At 37.1% G+C, this 17,394-nt stretch overlaps 1 long non-coding RNA gene across 2 annotated transcripts in view; it reads left to right on the top strand.

Annotated features, from left to right (window-relative positions):
- The window catches only part of LOC102468412 (uncharacterized), a 26,519-nt gene continuing 9,125 nt past the window's right edge, over positions 1-17,394 (top strand). Inside the window, exons 1-3 of one of the 2 annotated variants that reach the window (XR_334276.2) lie at positions 1-180; positions 415-683; positions 7,738-7,863. This is a non-coding gene — a long non-coding RNA (uncharacterized LOC102468412). The other variant, XR_334275.2, reaches the window with a different exon arrangement.

Genomic DNA, 17,394 nt, shown 5'->3' with positions numbered 1-17,394 from the left:
CGTTTGCTGGTTTCCATTCATTGGCCCCCGAGCTGCCCCTGGATTTCCATCTTTTGTGGCGCGAAAATAACCCTTTGCTCCCTCGTTGGTTCTGGTGTGGTTGAGGGGTGGGGTTGCTCTCATTTTTTCTGCCCTTTAACTGCTCGCCCCCAGCCCCAACCCCAAGAACGAAAGAGCACGGTAATTGTTAGGAGCGGTAGGAAACAGGTCTGGGTAGGGAGCCCGCCCCTCGGGCTGACCGCGTGGTGCCCGCAAAGTCCTCTCCCTTCCCCCAACGTCCAGCGCCTGGAGGTCCTGGGTTTGCGCCATGCTCGGCAGCTGGAGTCACGTTTTCGTTTCCCTGCCCGGTTGTAACATCTTAAAATTTATTTATCTTTTTTATTTCAAATAACCGCAACAAAAATCTGTTTCCAGATTCCTGAACTTTCCTGGGCTTCTAGAGAAATCGACTCGTTCTGCCCCCTCCCTTTCTGACCCCCTTTGTGGTCTGCGGGGTTGTTTTAAGCAAAACCAAACAACCCTTACCAAAAAAAGCAAACGAAAAATTCCGGGTAAAATCAAGTATGCCGAGATCACATTTTCGTTGACGCTGCCTTAAGACCAATGAAGCTGAGACCGACCCCGAAGGATTAACGATTTCTGTAGCTGAAATGTTCTAATTTTACTGACGTTTGGTGGAGACGGTGAGAAAAGTTAAATATGAATTTGCCTTACAGAAGCACAAAACAAACGAAATAATCATATTTATTTTGATTACCTGAAAAGGCACATAGGCACAATGATGTACTCTACTGATGTCTCTGGTGGGTATGTAATTATGTAAATAAATTGTTATAGGTCTTCTCGAAAATAAATGTCAGAACTCTGACCATGACAGAAAAGAAGGAAGTATTAGTTTGCGTGGTATACCGAATTTCCTAACAAATTTTCCCAATCTTCCATTATCTGAAGAAAAAGTAATGTATCAGGTATACAACTTGATTATTTGCTCACAGATATTTTAATTGCTCATTTTTAAAGTCTTGACAAAATATTCGACTTGGTTAAAAACAGACAATAATTGGTTAAAAGCAGTCAAACAATTCCTCAGTAACTATTTAAAACTTTTTAGAGAATTGGCTTAAAACAATGAGTTCAAAGATTTTCTCTGTACTGTTCACTTTTAACTATACTGATGTTGCAGCATCCTCTTTAAGTTCTTTTGGAAAAACTATCTTAGTTTTGTACAATTTCGTTCTAGTCTCTAAAATCTAATGGAAGTGACGTAAGTTCCCATGTACCACAATACTTAAACAGTTGCTTGAACAGCTTTTTAAAACATACTTTAAAAAACTGAGACGATTAGTAAAAACAGTTTGGAAAAAGAAATAATCTTTGCACATATTTGTCTATTTACATTTTGTATACTTCAAGAATATTTCAGTAATATGGGAAATATATAGTAGTTTTGTGAAGTTTCCATATTAAATTATTCCTCAGAAATATCACAGTAGCTACCTAAATGTTTAAGTTCAGCAAGTTCATTAAAGTTTACAGAATAAATTTTAGTGTAATGCTAGATTACAGAGTTAATAATTAAGAATTCTTTAACACCTAAGAGATTTAAAATGTGAAGATCTGGTTATCTGTAAAATAATCCTAGGCTGGGATTTATATATTACAGATCTATTATATTTTGAAAATGATAGGGTAGAAAAATATTAAATATTTTTTAAGTAAAGAAAAATGCAATGGTAAAAAAATTTTTTCAAGATTATCCTAGACAAGCCAAAACTCTAAAACCTGGGACATTTTCAAATGTTTTTTCAAATCAAGTATTCATGCAATCAGTGTTTTTCTTTAAAAACCTCTGTTCTGGTTGAAAGAAATTAACTTAATTTTGCACTCCTAAATCAAGGATAGGGATTTTTATTTATCTGATAAACTTTATATACATAGTTGTAAAGTAGTAGATAAGCAGGATCCTTTTATTGCATTTATATCCTGTATTATAATGCTTCACTTGGGTGAAAACTTGAAAATATTCATTCTTCTAGCAGTGGGGGAGGATGAGACCTTTATTGAAAAGGCTCTTTGCTCATTGGTGTGTACATATGTATTTGCAGACCAGCCACAGAAAACAAAGAAGGTAGGCAGTTGCTTGTGGGGGAGGGGTCTGGGAGGATGGGAAAAGTTGGGTATTTAAACTTGTTTCTTGGTTGCAACTCATTCCTCCTGCAGGTTTCCTTGCTAAGAGTGGAAGGAAGGGGGTAGAGAGACAATGTATTAACTAATGGAGTAAAATTGGGACACTAATCCAAGCATGAAATCCCACTGGAAAGAGTAAGAACCTACTTGCCCCACTGAAATAATATGAAGGCAAAGCCCATGCTGAGGTTATTGCTACCTTTCAGCATTTTTCAAACATGCACATTTAAAGACACATCTCAGGTTACCGTTTTGACATTTAGATCCTTTATTTCCCTGACTATTTCTATAACAATCTCATTTCAAAAAAACTTAGGACTTCAAGTTCTCTTAATGAAACCACAGGTTTAATGACATTTAAATACAAATTAGCTCCTAGGTGACCTTTGAGGTGACCTGATGAATTCCTCATGATGTCTATAAAAGTAAAATTAATTTTTAAATTTAATAAGGTGGAATATTTTTTAAATTCCTTGTAAGAATAATGGCTGATCATTACCATTTCTACTTGGACTCATTAAAATTGATTCCTTCTTGAATTCAGTTTACATTTTGATCCTGAGCTTCTCTCTACCATGATGTTCCCAGTTTTAAAGAGGGAAGCAGCAGGCTAGGTGGAGTTTTGTTTTTATTTCAAAACATCTTAGCTGGAGATCATAAAGCATCTGAGAACATAAGATACAACAGAAAAACAAAACCTAACTTGAAAATGTTATCAAAATTGACACTATAAAACTGTGTCCTAAAAAAACTCATGTCTAACACACTTCTCTTGAGATACCTTTTCAAATAGAACGTTGATTAAAAATGTAAAACTCGCTGTAGTACTTTGTGTTGCTTTTTCACTACTGACTTGACCCATTATTTTTAAATTGGTCATACTAATATCTGCTTAAAGACACACTTTTACTTAAACTGAGGTTTAAGTTACTATCAATAATTAAACCTGTTCAATGATTTCCAATAATTTTGTTTTGGAGAGGTCTTATGTCAATCATTGAAGCAATCTTTCCATTTTTTAAAACTATTTTTCTTTATAGGGTATACTTCATATTTTATTTGTAATCTAAAATTTGTTCCTAGCACTTTCTAAGAGGTGGAGAACAATTTAAAAGTAACTAAATGGTACTCTGTAAACTATGTAAAGATTCACAATGTGTACAATTTCATCTAGACATGTAGGAAACATCATTACTATTGGCTACTTTACATTATACCTTATCTGTATGCTCTTTGTTTTTATAAGCAGTCTAACTCTCATCAAGCCATTAAAAAACCAAATTCATCAAAAAGACACTAACAAAGTAACAAGTGATAAAAAAAAAAAACAAGGGAAAAAATGTTAGTTTTGTTACATCAGAAATAGATTTTCTTTGGTCATAATGTTAACATTTTGTTATGGAAAAATTAAGTACACAATGGTGTCACCATCTTTTGTTTTCGTTTGTTGAAAATTGCCTAGATTTTGTTCCTTAACTTCACTACCATATCTCTTATGGTAATTTCTTTGCTACCAAGATTCAAATGACATCTTCGTTTTTCATTTTAAGTGATATTCAATGGGGCCAGCAGTTGGCATGGTAAGACGTGCTGGACTGCCACATGGCGACTACAGTTCGAGTCTTGGACCTGGTGGCTTGCTTTCTCACTTTACCTCTCTTTCTGTCTCTCTCTCTGGCCAAACTAAAAAATAATAATAATGATGAATAAAATAGAAACTGGCAGGTGGTGTGGTGGTTGAAGGCTCTTGACTCCCACACAGCCAACCGCAGCTTGAGTCCTGGACCTAGCAGTTTGCTTTCTCACTTTTTCTCTCTCTTTCCCACTCTGTCCCTTTCTGGTCACATTAAAATTAATTCATTAATTATTAATTGTAGTTCAATAAAATATTTTTAAATAAATAAAACAGTGCTTTAAAAACTGATAGTCATCCATAAAACAAAAAATAGAAAATAAACTAAAAAATCCAAAATTATAGTGTAGAAGTAGGAGCTTATCTCTGGCAGCCATAGCAGATACTTAACTTTTATTTTAATCCAGAGCCAATATTTTGATTTTTAAAAACAAATTAAATTGAATTTTGTTTTAAATATGAATAAAACAACAACCCAAAAAAAGGAGAGTTTTAAGCCAGTGAGTGAGACAATGGGGTTAAAAGTAACATTTTTCTGTTCCATCAACAATAGTGAATCTTCAGTTGAGAGTAGTTTGTCAGGTGTGGAATGCAGTCAGTGTGTGCAATTGGACACGCAAATACATACACATATTCCTGCAGAGAAACCCTTTGTGGAGATTTGTGAGGGAGCAAAGCAAGATAAAACTAGTGTTCAAATTCTGAGGTTGCAGGTTAAAACAAGCAAGGTAAGCACTATTTTAAAGTTTTTTCTTAACCACCAAAAGTTTTCAACATGATATTTTTAAAGCAGGAGAGAAAAGAGTAACAATACAAATTGAACTGGAATTAGAATGCTATTAGTTCATCAACATAAGAATTTAAATAATACAAATTTGTTTTATTTTTGTTTTTATTTTTTAAATCTGTTATATCTATCTAATATACACAAAATATCTAACAACATTAATGAAACACAAGAATCAGTTTTAAAACTGATAGAAGGAATATTGGTCACACAGTTTGAAAATATTAAGCGTTAAATTTATCTACAAAATATGAAGCTTATCAGAAATCCTTTTGGTTGAATTTTTCTACCATGTCTATTTGAGTACATGTTATAAGTACATATTTCACTTTAATCAAAATAAACAGTATTATGTAAGAAGATGTCCCTTTATCTGCAGATAAAAGAAAAAGCCAGATATTGGTCTTCTGTGATGAAAACAACAATTCAAACTAATTTTTGAAATTTAAATATGAAAAGATCTTGAAATGAAACCTGAGTCCTGAATTCACTGGCTTTTCTTTTTTCTTTGGGGGTTAGGGTAGCTGAGATTAACTGTAATGTTGACTCAGGGCTGACCACCAGTAAAGTTTTTAGTGGCTCTAAATAATGTTGTTTCAGTCAAAGGACAGCTCATTCCTATTACTCTTCTTGTAAAAGATCCTCTTTCATTGAGTGTTACAACTCCCTAAATTATTTCATTACCAACTGGGGGGTGGGGGTCATATTGCATTGAGATAACCAAATGTTTTAACATTTTAAACCTTTAAACAGGTAAAGAGTGACTATTACTTTTTAAATTAAACAGCATTTTTTTTGTTGCAATAAGGGATACATTTCCTGTTCTTCGTTATTTCTGACAGTGTTCTGCTAATATGAGCTGAATTATTTTCTGGGTGCAGCAGTTAATAGAAATAAACACATTACAGCCATGCACAGAGATGATGTATGAACAAGAAAAAAATAAAGATTAAAATAATCAAATAAAAGGAACTTTTGATTAAACTAAAAATTCAAGTACTTTCTCACAGTCAAATCTAATGATCAAGCTTATAGTCTTTATTGCTTAAAATAACTATTAGAATAAAAATGTCAATGTATTGTTAATATGTAGTTATTACTAATTATCATGGAAAGAATCTCATAGTTGTGGTTTCATTTAATGTAACGTCATATGTAATATAAAAAAAACAATATTTTTTTAAAGAATTTTTCCCATATTTCTTGACAGTAAATTTAAAAACATGAATGTTAAACTGAAGACTCTTGGAGTTATTTTATAAAAATCTGTTTTCTTTGGTTAACACAGGGTCTTGGTGGTCACCAGGTGGCAAGGTGGTTAAGATACTGGTCTCCCACATGGTCGACATAGCTTTGAGTCCTGGACCTGGTGGCTTGCTTTCCCACTCACTTTCTCTCTCTTTCTGTCTCTCTCTCTCTCTGGTCAAATTGAATAATAATAAAAATAATACATTAAGTAAATAATACTTAAAAATAAATAGATTAAATAAAATATGGTCTTTTTCCTTCTCATTTTTTAAGTGAAAGTTTGAAATATAACTTACCTGTTAAAAGCCAACAGATTTAATTACATGCATGAGCTTATAAAAGAGATTTTGTGGATCTCTTAAAAAATAATCTTACATGTATTAATTAATTGGAGAATTTGATTTTACGTATATGTAACTGATTAGAAGTTTTGTATGCCAACATATTCATCTTAAAAGGAATACATTTCAAGTGAAGTACCTTTTGGCACTATCAAAGTGATTCTGTAATGTAATCAGAGGTTATAGACTCTTCCGTAGTTTAAGACCTGCTGTCAATAAACTGATCTGAATATATAAATGAATTCTTGTTTTCAAAAGTCCAGGCTAGAGTGGATGTGAAATCAAGAAACTGAAATCTATGGTGTAAAGGGAAGTCAGAAGCTTAAAGCTCATGTAACAGGAAAAGGATGCATGAACCGGAACCTATCTAGACTCATGACAGTAAATGCTAAGTTACAATTTCTCAGTGTTTATCACTGAATGAAATCACATATCAGCCCTGAGTGAGAGGCAGTAATAGTATTTATTTTCTATTATAGTGATAACAAATCGCACTCAAGGTGAGATTTGCCCACATCCAATATTATCGCTTTGTTTTTGTAAAAATTGTCTACATTTATACTGACCAGAGGATCTGCATGTAATTGAAAGCCAAGGTGAAGAGCAGCTGATAGAAACAAATTCACCTGCCACTGGATCTTCTTGCATTTTCTCACGCTAGTCTCAAGTGGTAGTTACTGGCTAAAAAATATTCCTGGCTACTCACACTTCACTAGATACATAAACTGATAAGTAAAAGACTTTCAATTAAAAACTCAAAATTGCTGGCTGTGCCATTGAATTAAAAGCTGCTCTTGGATATTTACCTGTAAATCAGTTGGTCTCTCTAACTGCAGGTGACATTGTGGTGCCTGCCTGTGTTCTTATGTGTGTTGCTGACCCTGCTGTAACCCTGGACCGTTGTTACAGCTGTAAAAAGAGTTAAACTATTTATACTACCCTTTACTTTTTTCACAATACAGTAGCACTTAGTAGCCTTCAACAAATATTTGTTAAAGTTTGTTTTTGGTAAAAGGACTAAAGACTGGAACTATCAATGAAATTATTGCACCACTTCAGAAAGTTCTCTAAAATGCAAAAAAGGAAGGGATTAATGCTTGACCTGGAAAATAATGTAGGGAAGGATATTTTGTATAACCAGTATCAGAGGGAAAAGAAGAAACGAATTTGAATATCACAGCTAAGTAATAGTTGTGGAGAAAGCAGAATGAAAAAGAAAAACTATCTCCTATAAAGGAATCTTTCATTATGCTTTTGTCAACCACTAATACAAGCCAAGGCCCTGACCAAAATTTTCTCACCAAGGAAAATAATTTTTGCAAAACGTTTTCTTCTGTTTGAATCAGATCCTTGTAATTTACATAACTTAGATAAGAAATTAACATAATGCAGAGTTTAGAACAAATGAAAATAAATTTTAAAAAGTCAAAATTGCAAAATTCATGAGGCAAATGTCAAATTACTAGATGATCAGCCAGTATAAATGTTTAGGGATAATTGCATTTGATCTCTAAAATTCATTTTCTCACTATTTTCTTTAGATTTCTGAAGAATGTTTCCATGTGGGTATTTTACTTTTATAGAAATAAATTATAGATTGTTAGAAGAAAAAAAGATGGACCCTCTTGAGACCAACTGGACGATATTCTAGACCAAACTAAATAAAGGTAAGCAAATGTCATTAAATCTAGAACATAGATAGTACATTTAAATAGTTTCAAGTACTCAGCTCAATTATCTATGTTTATTTCTTTTTCTTTTGGTTTCTTGATAGAGCCTGTTAGAATCGCTTAGAAAAAAGACAGATATAAAATTTTCACCTGTGGCACAGTGACTATCCCTGGCTTGGGCTTTCCTCCTTCAGAGTTGAAACATTCATTTGAGCAACATTTAAGAAAGAAAAATGTTTCTATAGAATTAAAGAACTTCAACATAGGTGGTCCTTCTTGTAAGATAGCTTGATCAGTGGGACACTTGAAAGACTAACCCAAAAAAATGAGAATAACAGGGCATTGAGAGTGAAATAGATCCTGCAGATGAATCTTAATCTAAATATTTGAAGTAAGTACAGTTATAGGACTCAGGCTTCAATAGTGTGTGATTATGAGTATCCCTGTGCATTTTATCTGTTTAATTCATTCTCATAAAGTGAGTAAAGAAGCTGACTGATTTAGGAGCCATTTCTTCTTTCTCACTTATTAGAAGTAATGTAAAGTTTAAAAAAATGCAGTTCATTAGAATTTATTGCAAGAGATTTAGCTGCTGTTTTCACCTATGATATTTCAGATATTTACAGAGAGTAAACTGCTCAGAGTCTAAGCAAGTGAAAGGAAATTTTGTTAACACAGATTTTATTATGTGTAAATGTGAAGACCCTCAACCATAACTTAGCAGAAAAGCTTATTTAGCTTATTTTGTTTATTTAGTTTATTGCCCCAAATGCTTATAAAAATACAAGCCTAAATGACTTTTTAAATGTCATCCTACTACTTTGAAGTTTTTAACAAAACAAATATAGGTAGGAAATTTTTTTAAAAACTTTATTCCACTTCAAAATTTGAAGTATGTTTTTAACAAAAAAAAAAGTCATTATGGCTAAAATCAGAACTAATAATTTTTGAAAACAAGGAAGACAAGCAAACTTGGGTTTATTTGACCTTTTATTCTGGAGCTGTTTTGTTTTCCATGTTGAAAATCTTTCATATCCATGACACATGTTATGCCCTTTAAATTTTAAACTCACCTTTTTATTTACTTTTTAAATTTTTTTAATATAATGAACTTAACTAAAAATAGTTATGTATCAAATATTCCTTAGTTTAGACTATGATGTAGGCTGATCTCAGTTGAGTCCTCATCTTCTATGAAGTCTTTCCTGATCCTGACCACTAAAAATCTCTCCCTCATGATTTCAGAATTTTAAAACATGAGTTTGTCATGGTACTTTGTTTTGTTTCTGTATTTTTTTTTATGTAGCTCTTTATTTGTATATTGCAAATTTGTATATTTAGCATTAGGTTTCTTTTTTTTTTTTTTTTTTTCAGGCCAGCCAGTGGCATGGTGGTTAAAGTGGCTAGATCCCACATGGCTGACTAAGTAGTTTGAGTCCTGGACCTAGTGGTTTGAGAAACACCAGGCACATGTGAGTGAACACCCAAAATTCCAAGAGGAGAATAAAAAAGAAGGATTTGCAGTGTAGACATCCCCCCTGGAGGAAAGGGGAGTGCTTTTTCATTCTCTCTCTCTCCAATAAGTGCACACATCCTATAATAAAATTTTAAAATTTTTTTTCAGTTCTTACCTTATCTATTATAGTCTGACCTAATTAGTAGCAGAGTCTGATTTATTTTTGCATGCAAGTAAAGTCCATGAGGCTGGGGACTTTTTCTTTTTAGTCGATATTGTTTACTGGTAATTTTTCAATACCTGAAATTGTGCTTGGCACATAGTTTATACTCAGTAAATCTTTGCTGAATGAATGTATGATGCTATATAATATCCAGGCTTCTGTGTAACACATCCTCAGTAAGTCGTTGAACACACAAATGCTGTTTTTTGTTTGTTTTAGTTTGCTGTAGTGCACATGCACTTATCTGAGACAGACAGAGAGAGATAAAGCATCTCCCAGGATGAATTACCTTCTTTTCCTTTCTTCTCCTCTCTGGATTTAGGGCATGCATGTATGGCATCTGAGTGTTTTTTGAGCCATCCGGTCTAGGACTTGAACCAGTCAGCCATGTGAGATCTAGTCACCTTCACCACCATGCCACTAGCTGGCTCACACAAATGCTGTTTGTGTGTGTATGTGTGCAAATATGAACTCCACTCCACCTTCTGTAAAAGACATGTGGTAACCTTGTTTGAAAAAAATTCAGTCTTGACACCGTAATCCTCCCACACACACCCCATCTCAGCCAGTCTGGATCATGGACCAGTGACATTTTCGGAATCAGCCCTTGGTGGGAGGATCTTCTGGATTCAGCTGGATCAGGACATAGAACAATGATCCCTTTCCATCAGTGCAGTGTGCAGAATTGCTGTCAGGATTGAAGTATCCCCACAGGAACCTGGCTCTGCATATAATTTTCTTGAACTGAAGATTCCAGTACCAGGATGAGAGCCAGGACAACCCTAGGGCATTTGAGTAGCGTCTGCATCACGACCAGCTCAGCCCAGCCCTCCTGGCTGCACACCAGCCTCCCGATTAAGAAGTGCAGCAGGGTGCTTTTAGAAAAGGTGCCCAAACCTCAAGCCCTGCCCAAAATACATGTCACAGTTTCCTCTCTCTGGCACCTGTGCCTGTCCATGCCTGTGTGGCACTGCCAAGGGCCAGCGCTGAGGAGGATGCTTGCTAGGGATCCTGACTTCAGAGAAAGAGGTGAGATTTCCAGACACTGAGTCTTAGGCTGTTCCCTCTGCCTAGAACACTTTCCTCAGATATACACATGGTCTGCTCCATTGCCTATGTCAATCTGCTCAAAAAAATCTACAGCATGCTTTCTAATCCTAACTACAGGATTTGATGAGTAAGTGCATATTTGTCCCATCAGTTCCTTGCAGCAGTTTTTGAACTCCAATCATATGTCCTCCTATTCCAGCTCTTTAGATTACTGTCCTGGTTCTCAGTCTTGCTTGTTAAGATTTTCATTGGTGGGGACCAGCAGATGTCATAATGGTTGCATTGCTGGACTCTCATGTACTTGACCGAGGTTTGAGTCTCAAACCTGGCAGCTTGAAACTCATGCTGGGTGGGTGCTTGTGCATGCGTGCCCAAAGTCCCAAGAGGAGAGTGGAGGAGAAAGGATTATAGCATGGTCATTCCCCGTGGAGGGTGATTTCTCATTTTCTGTCTCTTTCTCTCCCGCCAGAAGCACATACACCCTATAGCAAAAATCTCTCAAAAAAAAGAGAGAGAGGAAGTCTCGGTGAAAGTCTCTGATTATTTGTCACTTTTCCCAGTGTTTTTGCTTTTTGTTTTTGAGAGGTTTTTCGCTATAGGGCACGGGCGCTCGCCAGACAGACAGAGAGAGACATAGAGACAGAAAGCGAGAAATCACCCCCCAGGGGGGGATGGTCACGCCGCAATCCCTTCTCCTCCATTCTCCTCTCGGGATCTTGGGCACTCACGCACACGCGCCCGGCGTGAGTTTTAAGCCACCGGGTCCGGGGCACGAACTGCAGTTGACTACGTGGGAGTCCAGCGACATAGCCATTACGCTAACTGCTGGTTCCCTCCAGTGTTTTTGAAACAATGTTTAACATCCAGGGTTGAATTTAGTATAATTTTATAAAGCTAATGTGTGTATGTGTATATGCGTATGTTTGTTTTAGGTTTTTGCCATAGGATTTGTGCTCTTGGAGAGAGAGAAAATAACACCCTCACTCCCAGGGATAGCAATACCACAATCCCTTCTCTGTTTCCTGGGATTTGGGGCACATAGGCGCACATGGCCGGTGTGATTTTCAACAGTTGGTCAAGTAAGAGTGAAGTGCCTTATTCTCCAAGCCATTTACTTGCCCCAAAAGTAAATGTTTTGTTCTTGTTTCAGTAATTTTTGAGTGTCATTTGGAGTAGTAGGTTTCAGGCTTTTTTTTTTTTTTGAGAGGATTTTGCGACAGGGCACGTACACTTGCCAGACATACAGAGAGAGACAGAGAGACAGAAAGCGAGAAATCACCCCCCAGGGGGGATGGCCATACCACAATCCCGTCTTCTCCATTCTCCTCTCGGGATCTTGGGCACTCACGCACACGCGCCCGGCATGAGTTTTAAGCCACCGGGTCCGGGACGCAAACCATGGTCGACTACGTGGGAGTCCAGCGACACAGCCATTACGCTATCAGCTGGTTCCCGATAAATGAATAATTCTTAAAAAAAAAAAAATTGCATCAATCCCCATTATATTCCCACAAGTAGGAATTCTAATCTACTAAGGATCAAACAAATCAGGTTCACCTAAATGATGTCACATGAATTTAGCTTTACACACTATCTGATGGGGCCCTATATATAGCAAACTAAAAAAATAATAAAATTAAATAATTTAAAAACAAATGAGTAAATTAAACTAAGTGATTTTTAAAATCCTTTGCAACACTAAAATTTCACTAAATTGTCCTGAAGCTTGAAACCATTATCCAAGGATTATTTTCTTTACAGCTTAGTGCTTGCCATTTAGTATTTAAATATTGCTTGGAAAAATTTATATCAAAGCCAACATGGAGATATATATCATAATTAATTGATATTGCTGGGAAGAAATACAGAATATATTTTAAAATAATACATTTTAACTGGAGGGACCAGCAGTTGGCGTAATGGCTATGTCACTGAACTGCCATGTAGCCGACCGTAGTTCAAGTCCTGGACCCGGTGGCTTAAACTCACGCCAGGTGTGTGTGCGTGCGTGCATGCCCAAGATCCCAAGAGGAGAATGGAGGAGAAGGGATTGCGGCATGGCCATCCCCCCTGGGGGCTGATTTCTCGCTTTCTATCTCTCTGTCTCTCTGTCTTTCTGGCAAGCATACACGCCCTATAGCAAAAACCTCTAAAAAAATTTTTTTAACTGGAGAGTTATAGCAGAAAAAAATTTTTTGTTAGTTTACTATAGGGCGAGTGTACTCACTCCTGACAGACAAGAACTGAGAAAGCATCTTCCAGGGGGGATGGGATGATCATGCCACAATCCTTTCTTCTCACAGAATTTAGGCCTCTTCTCCCCCCACTTCTATTACTCCAAAATCTAACTTCGTCTGGCATCACTTTTAGGAGAGAGAGTAAACATGATTCACAGCCCCTAGACATCATTTACTCTCCTGAGTCTACTACATGTACAATTAAACATGAGCTCAGCAGGTAGAGTGGTGGTTGGGTGCAGAATCCCACATGGCTGACTCTGTGGTTTGAGTCTAGACCCAGCCAACTGAAAGGCACACCAGGCGTGTTTGCTTACATGCCCCAAATCCCAAGAATGAGGGAGAAGGGGTTGTAGTGTGGCCATCCCCCCTGGGCAGCGGGTGGGATGGGGGTGATTTCCCATTTTCCCTATTTTTGTCTTTCTGGCAAAAAATAAATAAATAAAAAATAAAAAAGATAAGAATTCTACTCAAAGCGTTAGCCCTCATTTTGACCCATATGTAGGCCAAGACCACTAACATTCAAGAAACCAAAGCTAATTAAATTCATACCTTGAGAATACATAGAGAAATTGCAGAATAATGAGGCCCAGTCTATATTTGTAGATACAAATATGTCTGTGATATTTTTATTGTCTACTATACTATAGTTTTATTTGGAGTGATCTTTTAAGATCTTTTAAACTTTTCTATTTATGCAGTATACAATATATTACTAGTTGTATTTTACTTACAATATAAGATCATAATTTGTTTTCCAAAGAATGATTCCGATGGAAAACATTCTAAACATTGCATTCAGCTAAGAAAAATTTTATGTGCTGGCAAACCCAGAAGTTATTCATACCCCATTACTATAGACGTTGTTCTCTGATTAACTGGCTCCAGGATATGTTGCTTATGGAAATAATTTCCCTTTAGCACCTTTTTATTTGTTTGTTTGTTTGTTTGTTTTTGAGAGGTTTTTGCTATAGAGCACATGCGCTTGCCAGAAAGAGAGAAAGAGAGAACAGAGAGACAGGAAGCGAGAAATCATCCCCCCTGGGGAGATTGTACACACCACAATCCCTTCTCCATTCTCCTCTCAGGATCTTGGGCACACACACACATGCGTCTGGCATGAGTTTAAGCCACTGGGTCCGGGACTCGAACCACAGTTGACTACATGGGAGTTCATCGACATAGCCATTACTCTAACTGCTGGTCCTCTCCCTTTAGCACCTTTTAATCCATAGCATTCCATCTCTACCCCACCCCAGTCCTCTAGGTTGCTTTTGTTGTTTAGTTTTTTGCTACAGGGCACGTGCACTCACCAGAGAGAGAGAGATGGAAAGTGAGAAATCATCCCCTAAGAGGGAGGCCATGTCACAGTCCCTTTTCCTCCCTTCTCCTCTTGGGAATTTGCACACATACATACATGCCCCTGGCTTGATTTTCAAGCTCCCGAGTCTAGAACACAAACTGCAAAGTGGGTCATGTGTGATGCAGTGTCTTAATCTCCATGCCACCTGTGGCCTTTAGGTTGTTGGTTTTGTAGACTGTCTCACAATCTATTTTTTTAGATTCTTTCCCCCAAATTCGATTCTGGTTAACCACTTTTGGCCATGATACTCACCAGTAAAGTTGTAAACTTCATATTCTGTTACATCGGCAGGCACAAGTTGGGTTATTCCACTGCTGACAATGCTAAATTCGGTTCCTTTGTAAAAGTGACTGCTAGATTCTCATTATAAATGAGTATTTTTTTCTTTTAAAATAATAAGTAAGTTATGTTATGATACTTTGAGTCTATGTAAATAACTTTTTCTCCAATAGTCACTTAATAGTTTTAGAATCCACTGATTTTTTTTTTAATTTTGTAATCATTGTTTTTTCCTTAATTTGTCAGAGGTGAATATGCTCCCCAGAGAGAGAGCGGGAGAGGAAAAAGCACCCCTCAATGGAGTGTGGTCAATTCCTTCTCCATTTATCCATCCTCTCAGGATTTTAGTGTTTTCCTAAACCACCAGGATCGAGACTCAAGCTGCATGGCCATGTGGGATCCAACTCCCTTATCCACTAGACCACGGAGCTGGCTCTCTATTGATAATATTTGTCTGAATCTGTTTTACTGAAGATTACAAAATCATTATTTTCTAATTCTGTCATTTGTATATTTATTAACTGGCATTCACACATAATAAGTTTTAAAGAATTATTTAATTTTATTTATTCATTCATTCACTTATTTTGACTATGTATGTAGAAAGAGAGAGAGAAAGTGAGAAAGCAAGCCACCAGGTCTGGGACTCGAACTGTGGTCAGCCATGTGCGAGTGTCCAGGGCCCTATCCATTATGCCACCTACTGGTCCCTATCCATAATAATTTTTATTTTCCATTTTCTCTACATATACGTTTTTTTCTCCTTTAAGAGAGTGTGTGTGTGTGTGTGTGTGTGTGTGTGTGTGTGTGTAGGGGGGAGGTGGAGGAAGAGGCTCAAGGGGAAAAAAGGAAGTAAAACCTTAAAGGAAACAGAAATAGAAAATGATCAAGAGCCAGCAGGTGGCATGGTGGTTAAGGTGCTGGACTCCCATATGGTCAACTGCAGTTCAAGTCCTGGACTGGGTGGTGTGATTTTACACTTTCCTTTCTCTCTCTCTGCCTCTTTCTTTCTTTAATTTTTATTCTTTTTTTGAGAGATTTTGCTATAGGGCACATGTACTCACCAGAGACACAGAGAGAGACAGAGAGACAGAAAGTGAGAAATCACCCCCCAGGGTGTATGGCCACGCCGCAGTCCTTTTCTCTCCATTCTCCTCTCAGGATTTTGGGCATGCATGCACACACACCCAGTGTGAATTTAAGCTGCCAGGTCCAGGACTTGAACCACAGTCCACTACACGGGAGTCGAACAACCTAACCATTACACCATCTGCTAGTCCTTTCTCGCTTTCTTTCTAGTGTGTGAACTAACCCTTTAGCTAACTAAAAAATAATTATAAATAAAAATAATTCTTTAAAACAAGGACAATTATCTGTTGATGATAATTTGTATCTTTGATGGAACTAATATACAGAGTACCTATAATGAGAAAATTCATTTTGTGTGCTGTAAAGATACACAGTGATTGAATGTAAAAACAATACAAAAAAATTAAATTTAAAAAAGTTTGTGGCTGGCAAGTGGCATGGTGGTTAAGATGCTGGACTCCCATATGTCCAACTGTTCAATTCCCAGACCTGGCAGTTTGCTTTCTCACATTCCCTCTGTCTCTTTGATGACCATATGTGCCCTACAGCAAATTTAAAAATAACAACAAATAAAACAATTCTTTAAAAAAATGTTTTTAAAAAGGTTTGTGAGTGTATGCACTGCACATACACATACATATGAAAACTCATCCTTTATTTTTATTTTTATTTTTATTTTTGAGAGGTTTTTTACTATAGGGCGTGTGCGCTCACCAGACAGACAGAGAGAGACAGAGAGACAGAAAGCGAGAAATCACCCCCCAAAGGGGATGGCCATGCCACAATCCCTTCTCCTCCATTCTCCTCTCTGGATCTTGGGCACGCACGCACACGTGCCTGGCGTGGGTTTTAAGCCACCGGGTCCGGGACACGAACTGCGGCCGACTACGTGGGAGTCCAGCGACATAGCCATTACGCTAACTGCTGGTTCCCCATCCTTTATTTTTAAAAGAATTAATTTTATTTATGATTATTTTTAATTTGATATAAGGCATGTGTACTTACCAGAGAGAGAGGGGAAGAGAAGGAGAGGGAGAGAGAGAGAGAGAGGGAGGGAGAGAAAATGAAAAAAAGCAAGCTACCAGGTCTGGGAATAGAACCACTGTCAGCCATGTGGGAATCCAGCACCTTAATTGCCATACCACCTGCGGGCCCCCTTTATTTAATTTTATTTATTCATTCATTTATTTTAATTTGACCAGAGACACAGAGAGGAAAAAGGAAAGAGAGGAAACAAGCCACCAGTTCTGGGACCCGAACCATGGTCGGCCCCGTGGGAATGTCCAGTGCCTTAACCACCACATCATCTGCTGGTCCTCAGCCCACTTTATTTTTGATTTAAAAAAATTGAGATATTTTTGCTATAGGGTGCATGTGCTTACCAGACACAGAGAGAAAAAAAGACAGCGAGAAATCACCCTCCCCAGGGGGATGGCCATGCCGTGATCCCTTCTTTTCCACTCTCTTCTCGGGATCTTGGGTGTGCATGCACACACACCCAGTGCGAGTTTTAAGTCATTGGGTCCAGGACTCGAACTGTGGCTGACTACATGGGAGTCCAGCGATGTACCTGTTTGCCATCTGCTAGTTCCCCATCCTTTATTTTTTATATATGTTTACAAATTCTTCCTGTAGTTTATTTTCTAAGTGTGTTTATGGCATTTGTCAGTTTTTATTTATTTATTTTTTTAAGAATTATTTTATATTGGGAACCAGCAGTTAGCATAATGGCTATGTCGCTGGATTCCCACGTAGTCGACCGTGGTTCGTGTCCCGGACCCGGTGGCTTAAAACTCATGCCAGGCACGTGTGCGTGCGTGCCCAAGATCCC

This window comes from Tupaia chinensis, unplaced genomic scaffold, assembly GCF_000334495.1.
Source record: "Tupaia chinensis unplaced genomic scaffold, TupChi_1.0 Scaffold000184_1, whole genome shotgun sequence".
NCBI classification, from domain to species: domain Eukaryota; kingdom Metazoa; phylum Chordata; class Mammalia; order Scandentia; family Tupaiidae; genus Tupaia; species Tupaia belangeri.
The sequence above is the reverse complement of the archived record's forward strand: the minus strand, read 5'-3'. Positions and strand labels throughout refer to the sequence as shown.